The following is a 19,976-nucleotide window of genomic DNA, read 5'->3' on the forward strand; positions in this document are numbered from 1 at the left end:
TTGAGCACCGATAGCACCATAACTACTGGACGGAATTACACCAAATTTGGCAGAAAGGTAGCTACTGGTCCAGAAAGAGTGCTTTATGTTATTTGGTGTAAATCCATTCAGCAATATCTGAGAAATTAAAGGAAATCCAAAATTGTATATGTAGGGACTCAGATCTATTACGAATCCAAAGCGAAGTTTCGCGCCTCTGTGCAAGAGAAGGTAGCAATGTGATTGGCTGGTCGCAACCTGTGGTGAAAGTGGCGGCCACCATCTTATCAACCAGTGCATGGCCCCAGGGGATGAAAATAGGGGCTGTAAATAATAAAAGGGTCAGGCTAGAGGTATTCTGATCTTGTGAGGTTCACCAATGAGTGCTTGAGGGACCCCTTATTAGTTTGAAATTGTTTGGAACTCTTTTTTTTCATGATCTTGGAGTTGCGACTGTCACATCCTCCTGCACGGCCCACTGTATAACATTGCGACAGAGACACAAACCCTGGTGAAAATACAAAATATACATTTATGCACATGCACTTGCTGACAGACCCACTGGAACACTTACAGCCCTACCTACAGGCAGAGACAGACACTTGTACACCCAGTCATAGACCCACTCAGTCACTCATGCACCAACTCACAAACCCACCAACAATCCTCATGCACCCACTCGCAGACCTGCAAAGACCCTCATTCACTCACTGAGACACCGACTGAGCTCTCCCTCACCCACTCACTGACCCCCCCACACACACAGATGCACCCACTAAGATATGAATGCACCTATTCACAGACCCACTCACATGCGTATGCACCCACATACATACCCACTCATACTCACACACTCACTCACAGACCCACTCAAAGACATACTCAATACTCAGACACTGATGAAGCCACTCACACACCCATTCAGGCTCACACACTCACTCACAGACCCAATGAGAAATTCATGCACCCAGTCACAGCACCACTCAGAGAATCATGCACCCACTCACAGGGTCACTCAGGCACTGACACACCCACTCACATACTCATTCAGGCTGTCAGACATCCACTCACAGACCCACTGATCCTCTCATGTACCCGCTCTGAGATCTTTTCAGACACTCATGTACCCAGTGTCAGACCTACTCAGACACGGATGTACCCACACTGATCCAAACAGACACAGATGCACCCGCTCACAGACCCAGATACACCCACTCACAGACTCACTCAGACACTTATGCATCCACTTAGATACTTACTCACACTCACATACTCACCCACAGACCCATTCAGAGAATAATGCAGCCACTCACAGGCCCAGTCAGAACCTTAAGTACCCACTCAGAGACATATATATATATATATATGTATATATATATATATATATATTCACAGACACACTGAAAGACTTGTGCACCCACTCAGAGAGTAACTCAGTCATTGACACACCCACTGACAGACCCACTCAGACGGTCACACATTCACTCACAGAAATACTGAGACCCTCATGAAGCCACACAGAGACCCACACAAACACTTACACAGCCACATACAGATCCTGTGAGACCTACACATGCAGAGATCCATTTAGAATTGTATGCACCCACTCTCAGACCTAATCAGACCCTCATGCACCCACTCACAGAGCCAGTCAGACTCATGTACTCAGTCATTGATCCACTCAGAGACTTATGCACCCATTCAGAGAACTATGCACCCACTGACAGACCCACTCAGATTCACACACTCACTGACAGACCTAGTCAGAGATGTATGCACCCACTCACAGACCCACTGAGAGACTTACACACCCACTCACAGAGTCACTCAGGCACTGATGCACCTACTCACACACCTACTCAGACCATGACACATCCACTCACAGACCAAATCAGACCCTCATGCACCCACTAACAGAGCCACTGAGAGACTGATGCACCCAGTCACAGGCCCACTGAGAGTGTCTCACGTCTACTCACAGAGTCACACAGGCACTACCACAGCCACTCACAAACCCATTGAAACCATAACACATTCACTCACAGATCCATAGTCTCACACAACCACTTACAGATCCAGTCAGATAGTCACACAGCCACCTACAGAGCCACTCAGACACTAATGCACTCACTCACAGACCCACTCAGTGAATAACGCACCCATTCTGAGACCCAGTTACTCATGCACCCACTTACAGATCCACTCATAGACTGACACACCCACTCACATACCCGTTCAGAGCCTCATGCACCCATTCACAGATTAATTCAGACCCTCATGCGCCCATTCACAGAGTCAATCAGACACTGATGCAACCACTCACAGACCCACTCTGAGTCACTCACTTACTCACAAAACTACTCAGTGACTTATGCAGGCATTCAAAGACCCACTGAGAACCTTGTACACCCCTCATAGATCCAGAGATGCAACCACTCATAGATCCAGATACACAGTTCCACACCCACTCAGAGACTGACTACATTACTCATACACACACTCACAGACCCAGTGACACCCACATGCATTGACTGTCAGAGAGAAACACACTCTCATGAATTCACTGTCAAATCCAGTGAGACTCTCAGTGAGCCACTCATAGAACCACTCAGATACTTATGCACCCACTGACAGAGCCACTCAGACACTGACGTACTGACTGAGAGACACTGTGAGACATGGATGGAGCTAGTGGCACACCCATATTGAATGTAATACAGCCAGTTACAGATACAGTTACATACTGATGTGTCCACTCACAAAACCACTCTAACTGAAAAGAACCCACTCACTCACCCACTGAGACACTTGTACACATATCCAAAGAGCCAGACAGACAATTTCACACCCACTCAGAGCTTCACTCACTCACTGATATATCAATTCACACACCCACTTTCACTGCTATGCACCCACTTAGCAAGTGACAGACCGAGTCAGTGTGACTTATCTACTCACACATTAATTGAGAATGTTACATACTGATTTTTATAGTCACTGCAATACTTTTAGGTGCAAATAGAGAGCACATTAGACTTCCTCTAAGGTTTTGAGAAATGTATTGCCATGTGAATAAAGGGGAAGAAAAACATATGAACAATATGTTGGTGTTGTGCACTTAATGTGAGTTTTTGGTTTGTGGAGCCGCGATGGAGTCGCAACTCCAAACTTTTTGTTGAAAACAAATTGAGAACTTCATTGTAACTAAAAGAGTGTTTCAGTCATAGGGTAGCTCTAAAAAGAGCCTTCATGTTTATTCTGTGTGTATGTTTAGTGCACATTAACACAAATGCAGAGTGTTAAATTAGAGAGAAATACTCTATTGCCTTCATTTGCGAAGTGCACACCATCTTTTCTATATATCCCTTGCAAGTAAAACTGGAGGTCATTACTGTAGAAAGAGTCCATGGTATGGTCTCTGAGGAATGTTGAAACAGTTTTATTAACATGTTTCCTGGTTTTGTCAATCTGTGGGCAGAACTGATTTGACCATTTCCATTTTTGCCTCTGTCATATGTGTGAGGGAAAATGTGCATTAATTGAACAAAGGTATCTTTCATTACTATTTCAAATCCTACACCAGCCAGAGTGCCCAGGTTATTACCGCCACAGTGCACAATCATGAGGTGAGGTGGTTGGCAATCTCTAATGCTTTCGACCAATGGAATTAATTGGTGCCACTTTTCCCATCTCTGGCCAAACCAAGTAATATTCACATTAAGAAAACCCAGGTCCCTGTTAATGCCACTGTTTTTAGCATACTCACCCGCCCAATAAACATACCTGTGACCTACAGTCTAGACTCTGAACATTTTAATAGGGTAGGAGCAGTAGCACACAGGAGAAGGCTACAGCTGAATGGTGGAGTTCTGAAAATGCCAGGTGGTTAAAATGGAAGGAGCACCAGATTTTGAAAAAAGCACATATTTGATTGGATATTTTAAAAACACTGATAGTTCAAAGTAGGTTGTGATTAAAAAATATAAGTTAGTCAATTGGTGATTGGCTTGTTATTTTTTAAATCATCTATTCTTATTCTGGATATGCTTGCACTTAGTAGTAGTAAACCACACCTGCTACAGTATACAGTGAAGCTAGAATGCTGCTAACAATAAATATAGTGAACTTTGGAACTCCTGGTGCAGTACAGTGTTCTGTAGGAGGTTGCTATGGCACCTATGGACATTCGGGCCCATATTTAATGGAAAATGACGGAGTGCGATGCTGTGCCAAAAATGGCAGTGCCGCGCACCGTCATTTTCACAATGCAGTGATGTGCCATATTTAATTGAATACGGCACACTCCTGTGTTGTCCCCTGCACTGGCGCTAAATTGAGCTGCCTAGCACCAAAGCAGGCATCAAGCAAGGATGTTTGCACTAAGGTGTTTGATTGTTTATGTGTGGGAAGTCTTATAGTGACCCTCATGCAGCCAGATACTCACCCATTCACCCAATTGGTTATGCAGTCATTCACCCATATAGCCACTCATGCATCCAGTCCCTCACCCATACAGCCATGCACACTCATAGATACAGGAGCTCATGCACATAGTCAGTCACCCATACAGGCATGCATGCAGCCAGTCACTCACCCATACAGGCACTCATGCACTCAGTAACTCATCTCTACAGCCACTCACACACACAGTCAGTCACTCATTCAGTCACTCATGCACCCAGTCACTCACCCATATAGCCACTCACAGACCAAGGCCCATTTAAGAAAAATGGCACACAACTGCACTAACGCAGTTGTGCGTCATTCTTTTTTTAACGCCGACTAATGTCATTCCTTAAAGTCATCCATACACCATATTTATGAGGTCATGCACAATGGTGCTAAGGAATGGCTAGCGTCACAAATAAAGACGCTAGCCGGTGGAAGATGGAATTAGGGGAAATAGCGGCTAGTGGGACAGAAATGACATTAGGCTGGTTAGTGGCAACATTTCTGCAGCTAATCAGCCTAGCATCATTTTCTGATGCCCAAGCAGCCGTAAATGACTCCTGTCTAAGTATAGACAGGATTCATTACCACCACCCCAATGCCCACCACAGGGGACCAATATCCCATGACAAGTCCTACATGCCCTGTGTCAGGGTGGGGCCCATGTAAGGGACCCCCAATGGCACTTAAAGAAAATAAAATGTATTCACCTAAACTTACCTGGGATGGGGTCCCTCCTCCTGTAGTGTCCCTGTGGTGTGGGTGGTGGTGTTGCTGGGGTTTAGGGGGGGCATCTTTGTGCCCATTCCATGGTGGTTCCCCATGGAAATGGGCCTACCTGCACTTTAATGCCTGGTCTGATCAGACATTAAATAATGGCATTAAGAGAGCTTAGTGTCACTATTTTGGTTCGCCTCTCACTCGGGCATCGTTTCTGCGATGGGAGTTAAATATAGTGCTGGGGAGCTAGCATCATTTTCAGGACTTGAATGCCTACCTTGCATCTCATTGACGCAAGGTGGTTTGGCGCATCCTAAAAATGATTCTAACGCCTATATTTTGATGCTAGACAGGTCTAGCATTAAAATAGAAATATGGAGCTAAGTTAGTGCAATTTTACCATCAAAAGAAATGACACTAAGGTGATGCTAAGCTTTCATAAATATGGGCCCAAGTCACTCACTCATTTACCCATTTGAACATGCAGTCACCTACCCATACAGAACTTAAACACCCAGTCACTCATCCATACATCCACTCACACACTCAGTCACTCATCTATACAGCCACTCATGTACCCAGTCAGTCACCCATACAGCCACTCAGGCACTCAGGCACTCAGTCACTCAGCTGTACACCCAATCACACAGCCAGTCATTCACTTCTACATGCACTCACACAACCAGTCTCTCACTGATACTGGCACTCATACAGCCAGGCACTCACCCTTTCACCCAGTCAGACATGCAGTCACTCCCTCATATAGCCACTCATGCATCTTGTCACTCACATATACAGCCATGCACACAGCCAGTCACTCACCAATACTGCTGATCATGCACCCAGTCAGTCACCCCTACAGGCATGCACACAGCCAGTCACTCACCCATACAGGCACTCATGCACACAGTCATACAGCTATACAGCTATACATTCAGATAGTCACTCACCCATACTGCCACTCACATAGGCAGTCACTCACATGTCCAACCACTCACATACCCAGTCATTCACACCTTCTGCCACTCACGCACCCAGTCACTCATCCATACACTCACTCATGCACACAAACAGTTACCCATATAGCCACTCACACAAGCAGTCACTCAACCATACAGCCACTCACACTCTCAGTCACTCACCTATACTCCTACTCACACACCCAGTCATTTACATCTACATCCACTCAAAAGCTCAGTCTCTCACTGATACCAGCACTCATGCCTCCAGACACTCGCCCATTCACTCAGAAAGGCAGTCACACACCCATACAGCCACTCATGCACCCAGTGACTTATCCATACTGCCACTTACACACCCAGTCACTCATTTCTATAGCCACTCACACACTCAGTCACTCACCCATACAGGTACCTATGCACCCATTCATTCTTTCATGCATCTTCCAGTACAGCCACTCAGTCACCGATCTTTTATGAGAAAAAAGATGCTTCTAACAAGAACCATTTTGTTGGTGTTTTTGGGAACAGGTTTCTGCTTTTTGTGCCTTTTTTGAATTTTTTTGGTATTTATTTTTTGATGTAACAGAAGAAAATGACATCACTTGCAACTGCAAGAAAAAAGAAAACAATTTAAGAACAATAAAATTGCAAAAGTGCAAAAATAAATTAACATTTGTGTGCATTTATTATTTGCACAACCATAGCTTGCCCCCTACAATTATTGTAGCCTTGCATTTAGGGCAAAAAATACCTACTTTCCAAGTTCTTGAATTGTTGGTGGCACACTGGACACTTGAGGAGTGCTTGATGATGTTCCTGCTTGACTGCTAGAAAATGTTACTCCACTTTTGGTTTCCATTCTTCTCATTTCTGCTCTTGCCAAATGAGTGGTATGCATAGTGCTGAGATGCTTGTACATACTACTCATACCACAACTGTATTTTCGTTCACTCTCCATGGAAAGTACCTTTTGGCAGATGTTGCATGTGACCTTCCTTGCATTTTCTTTTTTCTGGCCTTCAGGAATACTGAAAAAGTCTGAGACTATGCTTGGTTTCCTCTTTCTGGGAGATTCTTCAACTTCTCCTTCTTCATCCATGATGTTTTCTTCTTTCTGAGAAAAATTGGTAGGAGCAGCTGCCAAGATTTATATGACTCTCCTCTCCAACTCTTCCAATGCAACTGAAGACATGTGCTGCCACACCCAAAATTATATAGAATAGAAGTGGGACCTTTTCATATTTTCGATGTAAAAGTGTTCCACCTATGACAAGCGTTTTTTGTCACATGGGGTGCCCCTCCGTCGCTAAAAGGGCGTGATGTAGTAAAATATGTTAAAACAAATTTAGAACTGAACAATATTGTTATCTATTGAATTTATTTTAGGTTTAGTAATAAACCTCTCTATGAAAATGATACTTTTGAACTCTGTAATATAGTATTTTTATTATTTTTTTAATATTCTGGAGTCACATGTCCAGGGCAATTCTGGAAAGATGTGCCACGAACAGACGCCGTGCAAAAACTTTGTTTTATTAAGTTTTCTAATAGATTAACAAACTTGTTAGAGAACCTCTTCTAAAAATAAAAGTGTACACTGTATATATAATTTTTAATGTTAATGAAACTATGCTGGAGTCAAGTACCTGTCGTAGATGTTTGTGAGGGGTATGCAACTCTAAAAATGTTATTAAAAAATATATATACTAAAAAAATATGCTTGAGGTCAAATATATTGGATATAGTTAAGATCGTTCTTTTCTGCTAAGTAACTACATAAATCTTACTTCTAGTTGCATTTTTACTGTAATTATATTACTTTATTTTAAAAATAAATAATACATGTACTAAAAAAAATATCTAACAAACATGGAATAAGTTACAAAAATAAAAATATTTCAAAAAACTCAATATTTTGTGGAAAAATGAAAGGGTACAGTAACAGTATACTTAGGTAATGTATTTTAAAAAACCCTAGAAGTTATCTTAAAAAAAACAAAAGGCTACAAGAACATTATATTACGAAATATAATATAAAATAACATAGAAATTCACACAAAGAAAACAAAGGTTAAAGGGACGTTATAGTTAGGAAATAGACTGTTTTAAAAAAATGAAAAATTCACTGAAAAACCAAAGGGTACACAAACGTTGTAGTTAGGCTTGCATCTTGTGCGTAACAAACCGAAGAACTTCAACAGTTATAGTTACCTTAGCTAACTATAACTTGCGCTCCCGTAATGCACTGCTCATTACCTGACATATTACATCACTCATGACATGGTTAGTGACATCACTGATGACATCTCAAGTTACATCACTGATAACATCATCCACAGAACAACACGCACACCCATTTACAATCCAAATTACTTCTCACACTCCGACTTCCCCAAAACAGCTTACAACCCTACTCAAAGACCCATACATACATTCACACATCTACTCAGTATACAGGAAAGACCCTCACATGACAACTCTCTCATACAGCTATTAGCACAACTGATAACTCATATAAACTCCACTCATACACCTACAAACAAACAACTGCAATGACTCATGCATTCTGTGAAACAAAGATAGGGGCGTTTATACACCCACTGATGTTCCCATATATTCACATAGACACTGAATAAATCATGCATACAGCTATTCACACAACTACTCACACACCCATAAAGTCATTGACACATTGGCTCACTCACCCATACAGTTATTCATAAATCTAATCACTAACATATAGATATACCCACCAATGTACGTACTGAACTATAAAGTTAGTGCACACACACTTACTCTGCCGCAGAACGTCTGTCAGAATAACTTATTCCCTCATGGAGTCAGTAACTCAGACATCCAATCAATTATGCACTTACTCACACTTTCAATCAATCATACATGAACTCACTTACACAACCATACATTTACCCATAAATGAACTCATTTTCTCTATCAATCATCCAGAGATACACTTGTGAACCTGTTAAATCACGGATTTAGCCAGTTAATCAGCCTCTCATTCTCCACCTTTAGCACCTTAAATAGCAGCTCAGCACTCATACAGCCACACATTCACCCTGTTATTCACCAATATATAAACTTACACACCAATTCACTCACCCATCCAAATACTCACACAGCTACTCATTTATTTACATACACACTAACACTGCAACTTGCTTACCGATAATAAAACTCATACAACCACGTAATCATGTATACTGTCTGTCAAATGCCCACTCACCTTTTTATACACTTAAAAAACCAGTCACTCACACATATGGGCACTCTCACAATCACTTACATGAGCATACATTTTTAACACTCAGTAACTTTTATGAAAGAATAAAACTCATGGGATGATGTTATCAGTAATGTCATCAGTCATGTCATTTGAGATGTCATCAGTCATGTCATTTGAGATGTCATAAGTGATGTCATTTGAGATTACATCAGTAATGCCATCAGTGAAGTCACTGAGCATGTCATGACTGATGTAATATGTGGGTTGATAAGCAGTGCATTACGAGAGGGCACGTCATAGTTAGTTGAGGTAACTATCACTGCTGAATTTCTTTGGTTTGGAAAGAATGAGATGCAAGCCGAACTATAACATTTGTGTAACCTTTGTTTTTATTAGTGAATATATATATATATATATATATATATATAAAACTTAAATTCAAGAACTACACGTTTGCCCTTAGTGTCTGACTTTTAAGATAAGGCCACTGCGACACAGCCAGAGTAAGAGGCAATTGGCTGGTTACATGTGAACATGTGTGCATATGCGTGTGAACATATGTGATAACTGAGCATGGAAAACTCCTTTGATGCTCAGCCCAGGAACTACACACATGTAGCCTAGCGCAAAAGGGACTATGCAGGGCAATGACCTGGAATAAGCCTTATAATGTGGCTGTCTTGACTGTAGTGACAGTCCATTATACTCCTATGGGAAAGATTGCCTGAAGGCACAGCTCTGACTCCAGTTGGTCTACAGACCGCAGAGTAGAACCAATGTACACCATAAACTGTGTGAAAAGAACACCTCTGTAAAGTCCACAAGCATATCTGGATGTCTTATGGGTCATCTAGGATTGTCATATTTCTCCTACTCAGCCCAGGCCTTTTTTTACCCTGCTGGGTTGGGTTAATTACTTTTCTCTCCTGCTGCAGAACCAAAGGGCCCACCCATCAACGGGAGCAATTTTCAGAGCTTAAGTCACATCTAAAGGAGAAAGGAAGTGAGTGAATTTCTCTGCATCATTCAGCCAGTTGTCATCCTGTGCCAGGAAGTCGGCCTGCTCCTGACTACTCAATAAAGGAGGGAGTTCAGACATCTGGGGCCAAATTAAAAGGAGGGCTCCTATGATGATTTGCTGGGAAAGGCCCTAGTAGTGATGTATTCCAGGGGTGGAGTTGAGGTTCCCAGAGCATATGTGGCAAGTGACTCCTTGGTGACGTCATTTTGAGCTATACCAGAAGACTGTGCAGCGAGGTTGGAACGGGAGCATAGAGATGATGTGGCACATCAGTATAGGTCAGAGGTGCAGCCCTGCTGGACACTCCCTCCTCCACTTAAAAGGTCCTATGCAAGGGAGAGAGTTTCTCTTGGCTTGGCTTTTTTGCAGTTGACTGGGACTGGAGGATGACACCATGGACAGTTGGTTGGAAGCATCCCCTGACTGCCATCTGGAATAAGGACTCTGCCTTTGATTGACCCCAGTATCAGTGGGTCAGTCTCTAGGACCAGGGAAGCTGGCCCTCTGACAAATAGTTGGGACAAATTGCTGCCCAGAGAAATAATTAAGTGAAACGCTGGCCCCTACAACGTTTGTGCCTTGGAGGCCAATAGGCCTGAAGAAAGTGTTCCAGGTGGCTAGAGCTGACCACCAGGAGCAAATTGAGACTGAGACCATCAAAATCTACTTAAGGCGGCCCAAGGTTGATCCTTGAGAAGTTGGGTGACCTTTTACCTTTTGTTGGTCAGAAAGTGTGGAGCTCCACTGTGTGACTGTTTTCCTCCCCCGGGGTGGGCCAGGGCCTGGGGGCTCCCACCAAAGAAAGGAGGAGAAGTTACAGAGGGTAGGGGCGTGTACAGAGCCACCTCCCCAGCATCCAAAGGGGTCTGGGTACCCCCAACCCCAAGTCGGATGTACTTATTTCGGGGACCTGGGATCCCAACTCCGGCGCCAGGGTGCCAAGTGAAGTGAGGAAATGCTGAGGAAATGCTGACAACCTTCCCTGAATGCAGCTGATCCAGGCAGAGAGGGAAGGTTGTTGCGTTCCTGCCCAGATTCCAAAGAGTGATGTGAAGACCCCACCCGTGGGCCCTAAGAAGTTGAAGAAGGGAGGAGGGAGTGCTGCCTCCTCCCTCTGTGTGGCCTACGTTACCTGCTCCATGAACCCATGACTGAGGGGAACAGGAAGACTGGCAGTACAGCATGCATCTGCCCATGGGCAGACCACAGTGAATTGCCTGCTCTCGTGGCATCACACAAGCGTGCTGGTTGTGCGGTGAGCCATTAAAAGTGGCCAGGATTGGGCTCCCCAAGCTGATCTCCAATGTAAGGCTGCCAACAAGGTGCCCTGGTGGCATGAGGCAACCCAGGAAATGCAAGGAGTGTGATGTAGCTCTACGCAAAGCAGTGGGAGAGCATCTAACAGAGTATTCTCAAAGTTGTGGAGGGGCACACATTAATCCCCCATGAGGCATTTTAATTTTTGGACTGTTTTGGTCTAATGCTCCTTTTGTGGTGTTTCAGGAAGATGGGATCACCACCAATGAAGTCAGGAGGACCCAGCCTTTCCTCCAAAAAGGTTTGTTTCTTAGCATTCCCTCCCCATGTTGGGGGGGCTAAAAAGATAACGACTTAAGGGGTTCCAATTGATTACCAAGCACTCCTCAGGATAGAGCTTTAGATTTACATCTGAGAGTGCTGCACCCTCTAGGAGCAAAGACTATGGCCGCAATCCTTGTGGCCGGCAGTGTTTAAAGAAAGCTATTCATGTTTGCAGATACCCTCTGGGAATTGCACATGGGCTGTGATTACAAATGTGATGCCTTTTAGGGGCTATGTAGAATTGCCTTTTATTATGCTAAAGATTATTTCAAAATGTATGCTACAAACACTCCCTAGGGGTAAAGTGACATGATTGCACCAGTTGTGGCTATAAATGTGATATTTGGATTGTGTTATTCACTTTTAAAAGCAATTGCACTCACCAATCACCCTGATATGCTTAGACCCTCTCACTTGTGAATGTTTTGATGAAGTAGTGACACTGAAAATCATTCTTGTCCAAATTATGCATGTTATATTGGCAAAGTTAAGTGTGTTACTTCAAATTGATATTCCATCATGGCATTTTAATGGAAGTAAAGGTTTTGACATGTGATGGTTCAACTAGGCCTCCTTTTAGGCGGGACAAGATGACTATGTAATGGCACCAAGAAGCATTTCCATCCGCTTATGAATATATGCAAAATGCTGCATAGTATTGAGCAATGTGTGGTTATTACATGTACTTTTTCAAAACAAAAAAACACAGACTGGAAAATCAGTTATTGAGTGTTATTCCTGCATATCTGTGAATGGGGATTGCTAGCCCACACCACATTCCTCGAATAGGCCTTGGACTAGTCTTCTTCGCTGTCCTGTGAGAGTCAAGCACTACATTGGGGTGTTTGGCCAAATGGAGGACAAATGAGGACCCATTACACGCAACTAACACATCTAGTGATAGTGACCCCATTTCCATATAGATAGATTGATAGATAGATAGATAGATAGATAGATAGATAGATAGATAGATAGATAGATAGATAGATAGATAGATAGATAGATAGATAGATATAAAATCTGGTTTGGATTGCACACAGACTAGTATTGACCTATTTAACTTCAAAGGAAAATTTAAACTTATGAAAGTGCATGCCCTCCATTCTAAGAGACCTAGTAATAATAATATAGCCACAGATAAACCAATAGATATATTAACAGGTACAGATTTGCAGGCATTATTATCACTACATGAACTGAGTGATGACGTGTCTATAGCAGTACATGATGATGCAGATGGAACAGTAAAGAGACTGGTGGATGCTGAGATAATGCAGAGAGGCAGTAGAAGTAATTTCAGAATCAAGTCACTTTTGATCCCCCAAATACCCCATGATGCTATAAATGTTTTTCAGGAGGCGGTTATGCAAGATTTTACCAAATTGAATATGGAAAGCTTGAAAGGTAAACGTTCTCAAAGAAGCATTGTAACCAAACATCAGTGGCATGCTATTTTATCTCTGAAGCAGGATGAGACAATAGTATTCAAACCATTGAATAATGTTTTATTACAGTCCAAGGATGGAAGCTTTGAGACAAATGAGTGATAGATCATGCTATCATCTTATCACTAGTGACCAGTATTTTGCTACTTTGTAAGCTTTCTATTAGCTACTGGTCTTCTGGAGGGACAGGGTCATCTTGGATTTTGATGAGTATCAATGTTTGAAGGTGGAGAAGCCATACATTCCAACTTTTTATCATATACCAAAAATGTACAGGAATGCAGCAAATCTTCCAGGATACCCTATTGTCTACTAGTGAATGCCTCAACATTTATTGACTCCTTCCTTTTTCCCATTGTGAAAGATCGTAGTTTGTGTGTCAGAAATACCACTGAGTTAATGAGGGTTATTGAAAGAGTACAATGGGAACCAGGGTTTCTTCTAATTACTTTAGATGCAAGGAGTTTGTGTACTAGTATCTGTTATGATCTTGGGTTGGAAGCAGTGGAGTGTTTCCTCAAGGTCAGGCCCTTCAAACATTTTGAACACAATAGGATGCTTTTGCAAATGACAGATTTCTGTTTAATAATATTTTCCTATTTACCAGAAAACTATACCAGCAACAACAAGGCACAGCCATGGGAACGTCCTTCGACCCCAGTTATGCAAACTTATTTGTGTACTGGTGGGAGAAGTGCGTGGTCTGGGTTGAAGAGAATGATAGCTGGGTTGAACAGGTAGTCTATGGGCCAAGTACATCAATGACCTGTTCATAATATGGAAGGTCTCTAGACAATCAGCAAACTAATACATTGATAAGTTGAACAGGAATTATTTGAATTTAACATTTGAAAGTGAAATCAGTAATGTTGAAGTACCGTTTTTGGATCTGCTGGTTTATGTATAGGATAATCAGCTACATACTAAGTTGTATAGGAAGCCTACAGCAGGCAATTCTATATTAAAAGTGACTAGACAGCACCCTTGAGCTTTGGTGAGGAGCATACCATATGGTGAGTTACTGCGGGTCAGCTGCAACTGCTCCTCGCACAGTGAATATGAAAAAGCAGAGGGGTACACTATCTTGAGCTTTCTCAGAAGGGGTTAACCCAAAATATTACTTAATGGAAGCCTCTCAGAAGGTAAGGAAAACTAACAGAAGTAGTTTGTTACTTGCCAGGCAATGTAAGAAGGCACAACAGCAGGTACAACAATGCCCTAGGAAGATCAAAAAAAAATTCCGAAGGATCAAAATAATTTTAATAAAATTATGAAGACAAATTGGGGCGTTTTACAAACGGATAACATCACAAGCCCTAGACTTCCTGGCTCTCCATTGGTAACTTACACACGAGGTACCTCATTAAGGTACCTCATTAAGGGATCTATTAGTGCATAGTCACTTTTCAGAAACAAGGGGCAAACAATTGGATTTTTTCCCTGTGCACAATGTAAAGCCAGTAAATATAGCAGCAAGATCAAGGATTATGAAGTCCCGGTTGGGAAGGTAATGCAAAATATTAACAACCTGCTGAATTGCAATTCTGTATTTTTTAGTCTACTGCCTGGTGTGCCCATATGATGAAAAATATGTGGGCAGTGCAATTCATACTGCAAGGAAAATAATTTTGGAGCATATGAGGGCAATCAGGAACAATGATCCTACGTATCTGTGGCAAGACATTTCCAGACAGAACATCATGGAGACAGGAATCAAGTATGTTTCTTTTGCATCGATCAGGTCAATCGGGATGAGAGTGGGGAGACAAAGTGAAAAAGTTGAGGCAATTGGAATCCCGTTACATTATTAGGCTGGAAACGATGACACAGTTGGCTTTAACAGGGATTAGGACTTGGGGACACACCTGGGGCAGTGACCAGGTAACATGGCCTTGCAATTGGTAAGAGTAGAGGCAAGAATTAGCCTATTCAGGGCATGGCAATGTTGCATATTAATAACAGCATTCTATGCTGCCCCCTTGAACAGGAAAAGTTGTTTTGCTAATAGTAGCCTGCAATGGCAGTTTCAATTCTAGAAGGAAAGTGAGGTAGAACACTAGTGGGCATTAGCACAGTTAAAGATGAATAGACAAAACAGTGAATACCATAGGGTGTGATGTTAAATATGTGGTGTCTGCATATTGAAATCGATGGTCGAGGGATCACTGATGCACTGAAATAGACAAAATTTTGACATCTATGAGATTGAGCTGGGAATACATTGATTTATTTTATTCATGTTGGTTATAATATAAATGCACAAATGTCTGCAAAGCATCATGTGTTTTGAAGTCATGAACTTTTGAAATATACACTGGATTAATCACTGTTAGAATCGTGCTTAAGTGTACAAACAGGATATAAATCTACAGTGATTCCCAAGAGTGAAAAGCAATTAACTCATAATCCCAGAATGCAGTATAGAAGCTATGACGAGAGTTGTGATGGGGAGATGACAGACAATACCACTTTGAAAAAGGCAGGGATGTTGACACGCGTCCGTGAGTCTGTAGAAAAATCTGTCTTTGCAAATAAAGGAAATGTCTCATGGAGCATCCGGGAGTGCAGCGCTTTCTTTTCGGGTATAGATATATATATATATATATATATATAAATATATTTGTGTGTGTGTGTATACATACATATATACGTACACACACACATGTGTATATATATATTTATATACATTTTCATTGCAAAGGCAGGCATAGCGAAGGCATTTGTGTTGTAAACATTTGCGTGGTAATGATGCGTGTGCTGTAATTACAGCGTTAAAAAAAGAGATGCATGTTAATGGCATGAATGGTTCCATCATAGAGCCATCATATATCATACTGTCTGACTACTTTAGTGATATGCCACAAAAGACAGAGCAATTATTTTTTGGTGATTAATAATTAGCTGGTTGTGGCACATGCAATACTAACTGTGCATATTTGTAGATGTTATAAACTGCTGGAGTTAATAGTCTTTAATGCAGATTGATTTCAGGGTATGTGCTTATGATGATGTGTATCATAGCATGTTCAAAGTCAATTGTTATTTTGCTAAATGAACATTTAGTACTTTTTGATAGATTACTGGTTTGAATTTGTGACAGGTTGAAGATTGTTTTTGTGGTGGACCATAGAGTAATGGAATATTGTGTTATGGGGCTGTCTTCATATGGTATAAATACAGCTAAAAGAGGAGTGGCATGATTTAACTGTCCAAGCTATTAGAAAGATGGATGCTTGATACTAAGGTCCATATATGCCCACAACCACAATCGAGAGACCTTCTTCGCCTCCCTATCATGCCTCCTGAAAGAAGAGTCCCATCATTGCTTTTTTTGCCGTCTGCCCGCCTGCCTACCTTGTGGTCTTACCGACCGATTATGAGAGGAGCGGGAAGACAGCCACAAGACTGCCACCTCCACTGCTTAGGCTGACGTTCCAGCTCCTGCTGCAGCAATGGGAGATCCAGAGGCAGCCTATGAAGGTGGGCCCGCATCATCCAGTCCCAGGCTAATCAGTACATACCTTTCTACTGACCTTCACCTGGCGGGTTTCTCGGCAGGTGAAAGTTGGCAGAAAGGAAGGGAAAGGGCCACAAAAATAGCATTGGGTGATTATGCCTAAAATGTGAGCTGTCATTCACTAGCCCTCCAATGCCAGCTGGTTGGGTGCGTCCCCCAATGCCAGCTGGTTGGGTGTATTCACGGTGTGACTTGCTAGGGAAACTGCAAGGACACAGTGCACCCATCTGGCTAGTGGCCCTGTAGCCTGGTCGGTATTGGTTTCAGGCTCTTACTAGGGCCAAAGCATACTGCTGCTATTACTGCGGTGTCAACACAAAACCAGCCCCGCCAGAATGTTGGAATGTAGCACTCCAGATGCACCAGCTTGATAGCCTGTTCTCGACCACCATGGACCAGTGGTATGCCAACCATAATCGTAATTGGCTCCATAGTTTGGCACCACCAGAGTGATATTTGTGGGGGACTGGAATATGGCACTCGATCCCCAGCTCAACCTCTAAGGACCTCTCAGGTTCTTGCAAGAGACATCCTTCCTTGTCTCTTCTGAGTAGTACTCTGTACAGTTCAGAAGCCCCTGATGGCCCTACCCAAGAAAAGGACTTCTTCTTTACTATTCGCTCACTTACCCTTTTGGAGGCCGGTAGACAGCTTCTTGAGGGTATGATTACGAATTATGAGATCTCTAAGGTCATAGGGGCCATGTATAATAACAAGGCACGATAAGACAATGACTTTCCAGTTGAAATTTATAAACTTAACAAGACCATAATAGTTCCTTTTTTCAATAAACTTTCCAAGGAATTGGAGGGCCTGGCCAGGCTGCAGTTCAATAAAGCTCCTAATAGACTTATTTCAAAACCAAATAAGGACTCTACCAGCTACACCATTTATCATCCCTTCTCGCTTCTCAATGAGGATTTGAAGGGGCTTGGAATGTGTTAGCTACTCGTCTCAAGTAGGTTATTCTGGACTCAATTCTCGACTACCAGGTGGGATTTATTCCAAGCCACTCTTCTCACAACCATATGTGTCTCCTGACCTAGGTCCTCTGGCATGTGGGTAATGACTAGGATGATAAGCTCCTGCTTCATTGAACACAGAGCAGGCTTTCGATCAGGTGGAGTGGGTATATATATTTTGTTCTTTGGAGATAGCAGGACTGGAACCTGATTTTGTGCAAGGGTAGGATGGATTTACACATGCCGCATGGCTAGCTGTTACTTGTCCAGGACTGGTTGCCCACTGTCCCCTTATTGCTTCTGTTGGCCCTGGAACTTCAGTTCCTGTAATTCAGGCAGTGAAAAGCGAAACAAGGCTGTCCATGGGGGCCCCTGCACTGCCCAAGCCAAGTGCATGGACAGTGCAGGGGCCCCCTTGCGGTCCCCTGCACCCCATCCCCGCCAAGCTGGCAGACACAGGAGTCATAATCCCCAGGGCAGCACTGCTAACAGTGCTGCCCTGGTGGAATAAGACCGCCAGCACTGCCAGGTCTTCTGGTGGCTTAAAAGTGGCCATGCCCATGATCTGACCATGGCGCTGTCGCCACGGTCGTAATGTGGAGGTCGGACCGCTATTTTGGCAGCGGTCCGACCACCACAGTGAGTGTGCCGGTCTTAAGACCGCCATACTCGTAATGAGGGCCTTTATATGCTGGTTTGCCCTACAAATCTCCAGATGATCAAAATGATGACGGCTCCAAGGTTCAAATATGTTTTTGGTATGCTGCCGCAGTTTATCCCAATGAAAATGCTTCACACCATCAACAAGCGTATTAAGTTGTTCCTCTGAGTGGGCAGGAAGCCCTGTATTAAACGTGCCTGGTTACACACTAAAACTAGAGCCGGAGGACTCAGCTTACAGGATATGCATGTATACTATCTTGCACACCATCTCTCCCAGACAGCTTACGTTTTAGCATCCACGATTGGCAGCCACAATGGGCTTCTTGGGAGTGCACTGTGACCCTGCAGGTCTTCGTATCCTTTATGAAACCCAGTTATCAAAATTGCAGCATTGCCCTGCCCCACTCAGAGAACCCTGTGGGTGACCTGAAATGATGTCCATCGTTTAAGGGGCGTACATAGCAGGGTCATGAAGGGGTACCTCTCTGGCCCAACGAGGGGATTACTATTGGTCACTGCCCGATCAGATGGACTCTATGGGAGGACGGGAGAATTGGGACAACTGGGAAGCTGTTAGACCATTGATTCCTTTTGCTCCTTTGAAGTGTCTAAATCGAAATTCAAGCAACCATAGTAGCAGCTCTGGATATACTGGCAACTGAGTCAGAATACAGCTGAGTACGGGAAAGGAACTTAGGGCCAGATGTAGGTAGGAAAAAATTTGACGAGTCAAAAATTGCGATTCGCATTGAATCGCAATTTCCGACTCGCAAAATGGGATCCAAGAAAAAAGAGCGACACCAATTTGCGACTTGCAAATGATTTTGCACCGCAGTTTGTGAGTTCGCTTTTAGCGAGGTCACTTGTTGCGACCTCGCTAAAAGCAAACTTGCAATTCGCAAGTCGGGTGTCGCAAATTGTGACTGGCCCGCAAATTGCATGCACGTGCAGCATAACAGTTGGAAAAACACTTCCTGGCTCTTGCTGATGACATCAGAACCAGGAAGTCATCAAATACACCTGGGAGGAGGGAGGACCACACCCTTTTCAAACTGCTGTGCAACAACCAGGAGAGAGGAGCTGCTGCTACCATGGAGGACACAGGCAGTGCAGGAAGGAAAAGAAAACTCAAGTTTTCTGAGAAAGAACTTGAGGTGCTAACTGAAGAATGCTGCCAGCACCATGACCAACTTTTTGGCAAGGCAGCCCTGAGTGTCCCAGACACTGAGAAGAAGAAGATCTGGCTGCAAATCCAGGACCAGATCAATGCCATTGGGATGAGCCACCGAACCCTGGATGAAATTAAAAAAAGGTGGTACGACCTGCGCTCCAGAACAAAGGAGAGGGTGGCAGAGTGCCTCAGGGAAACGAGGGGCACAGTAGGATGCCCATCCACCATCCCACCAACCACAGCCATGGAAGAATTGGTGGAG

The sequence above is a fragment of the Pleurodeles waltl genome, chromosome 9, assembly GCF_031143425.1.
Source record: "Pleurodeles waltl isolate 20211129_DDA chromosome 9, aPleWal1.hap1.20221129, whole genome shotgun sequence".
Lineage (NCBI taxonomy): Eukaryota > Metazoa > Chordata > Amphibia > Caudata > Salamandridae > Pleurodeles > Pleurodeles waltl.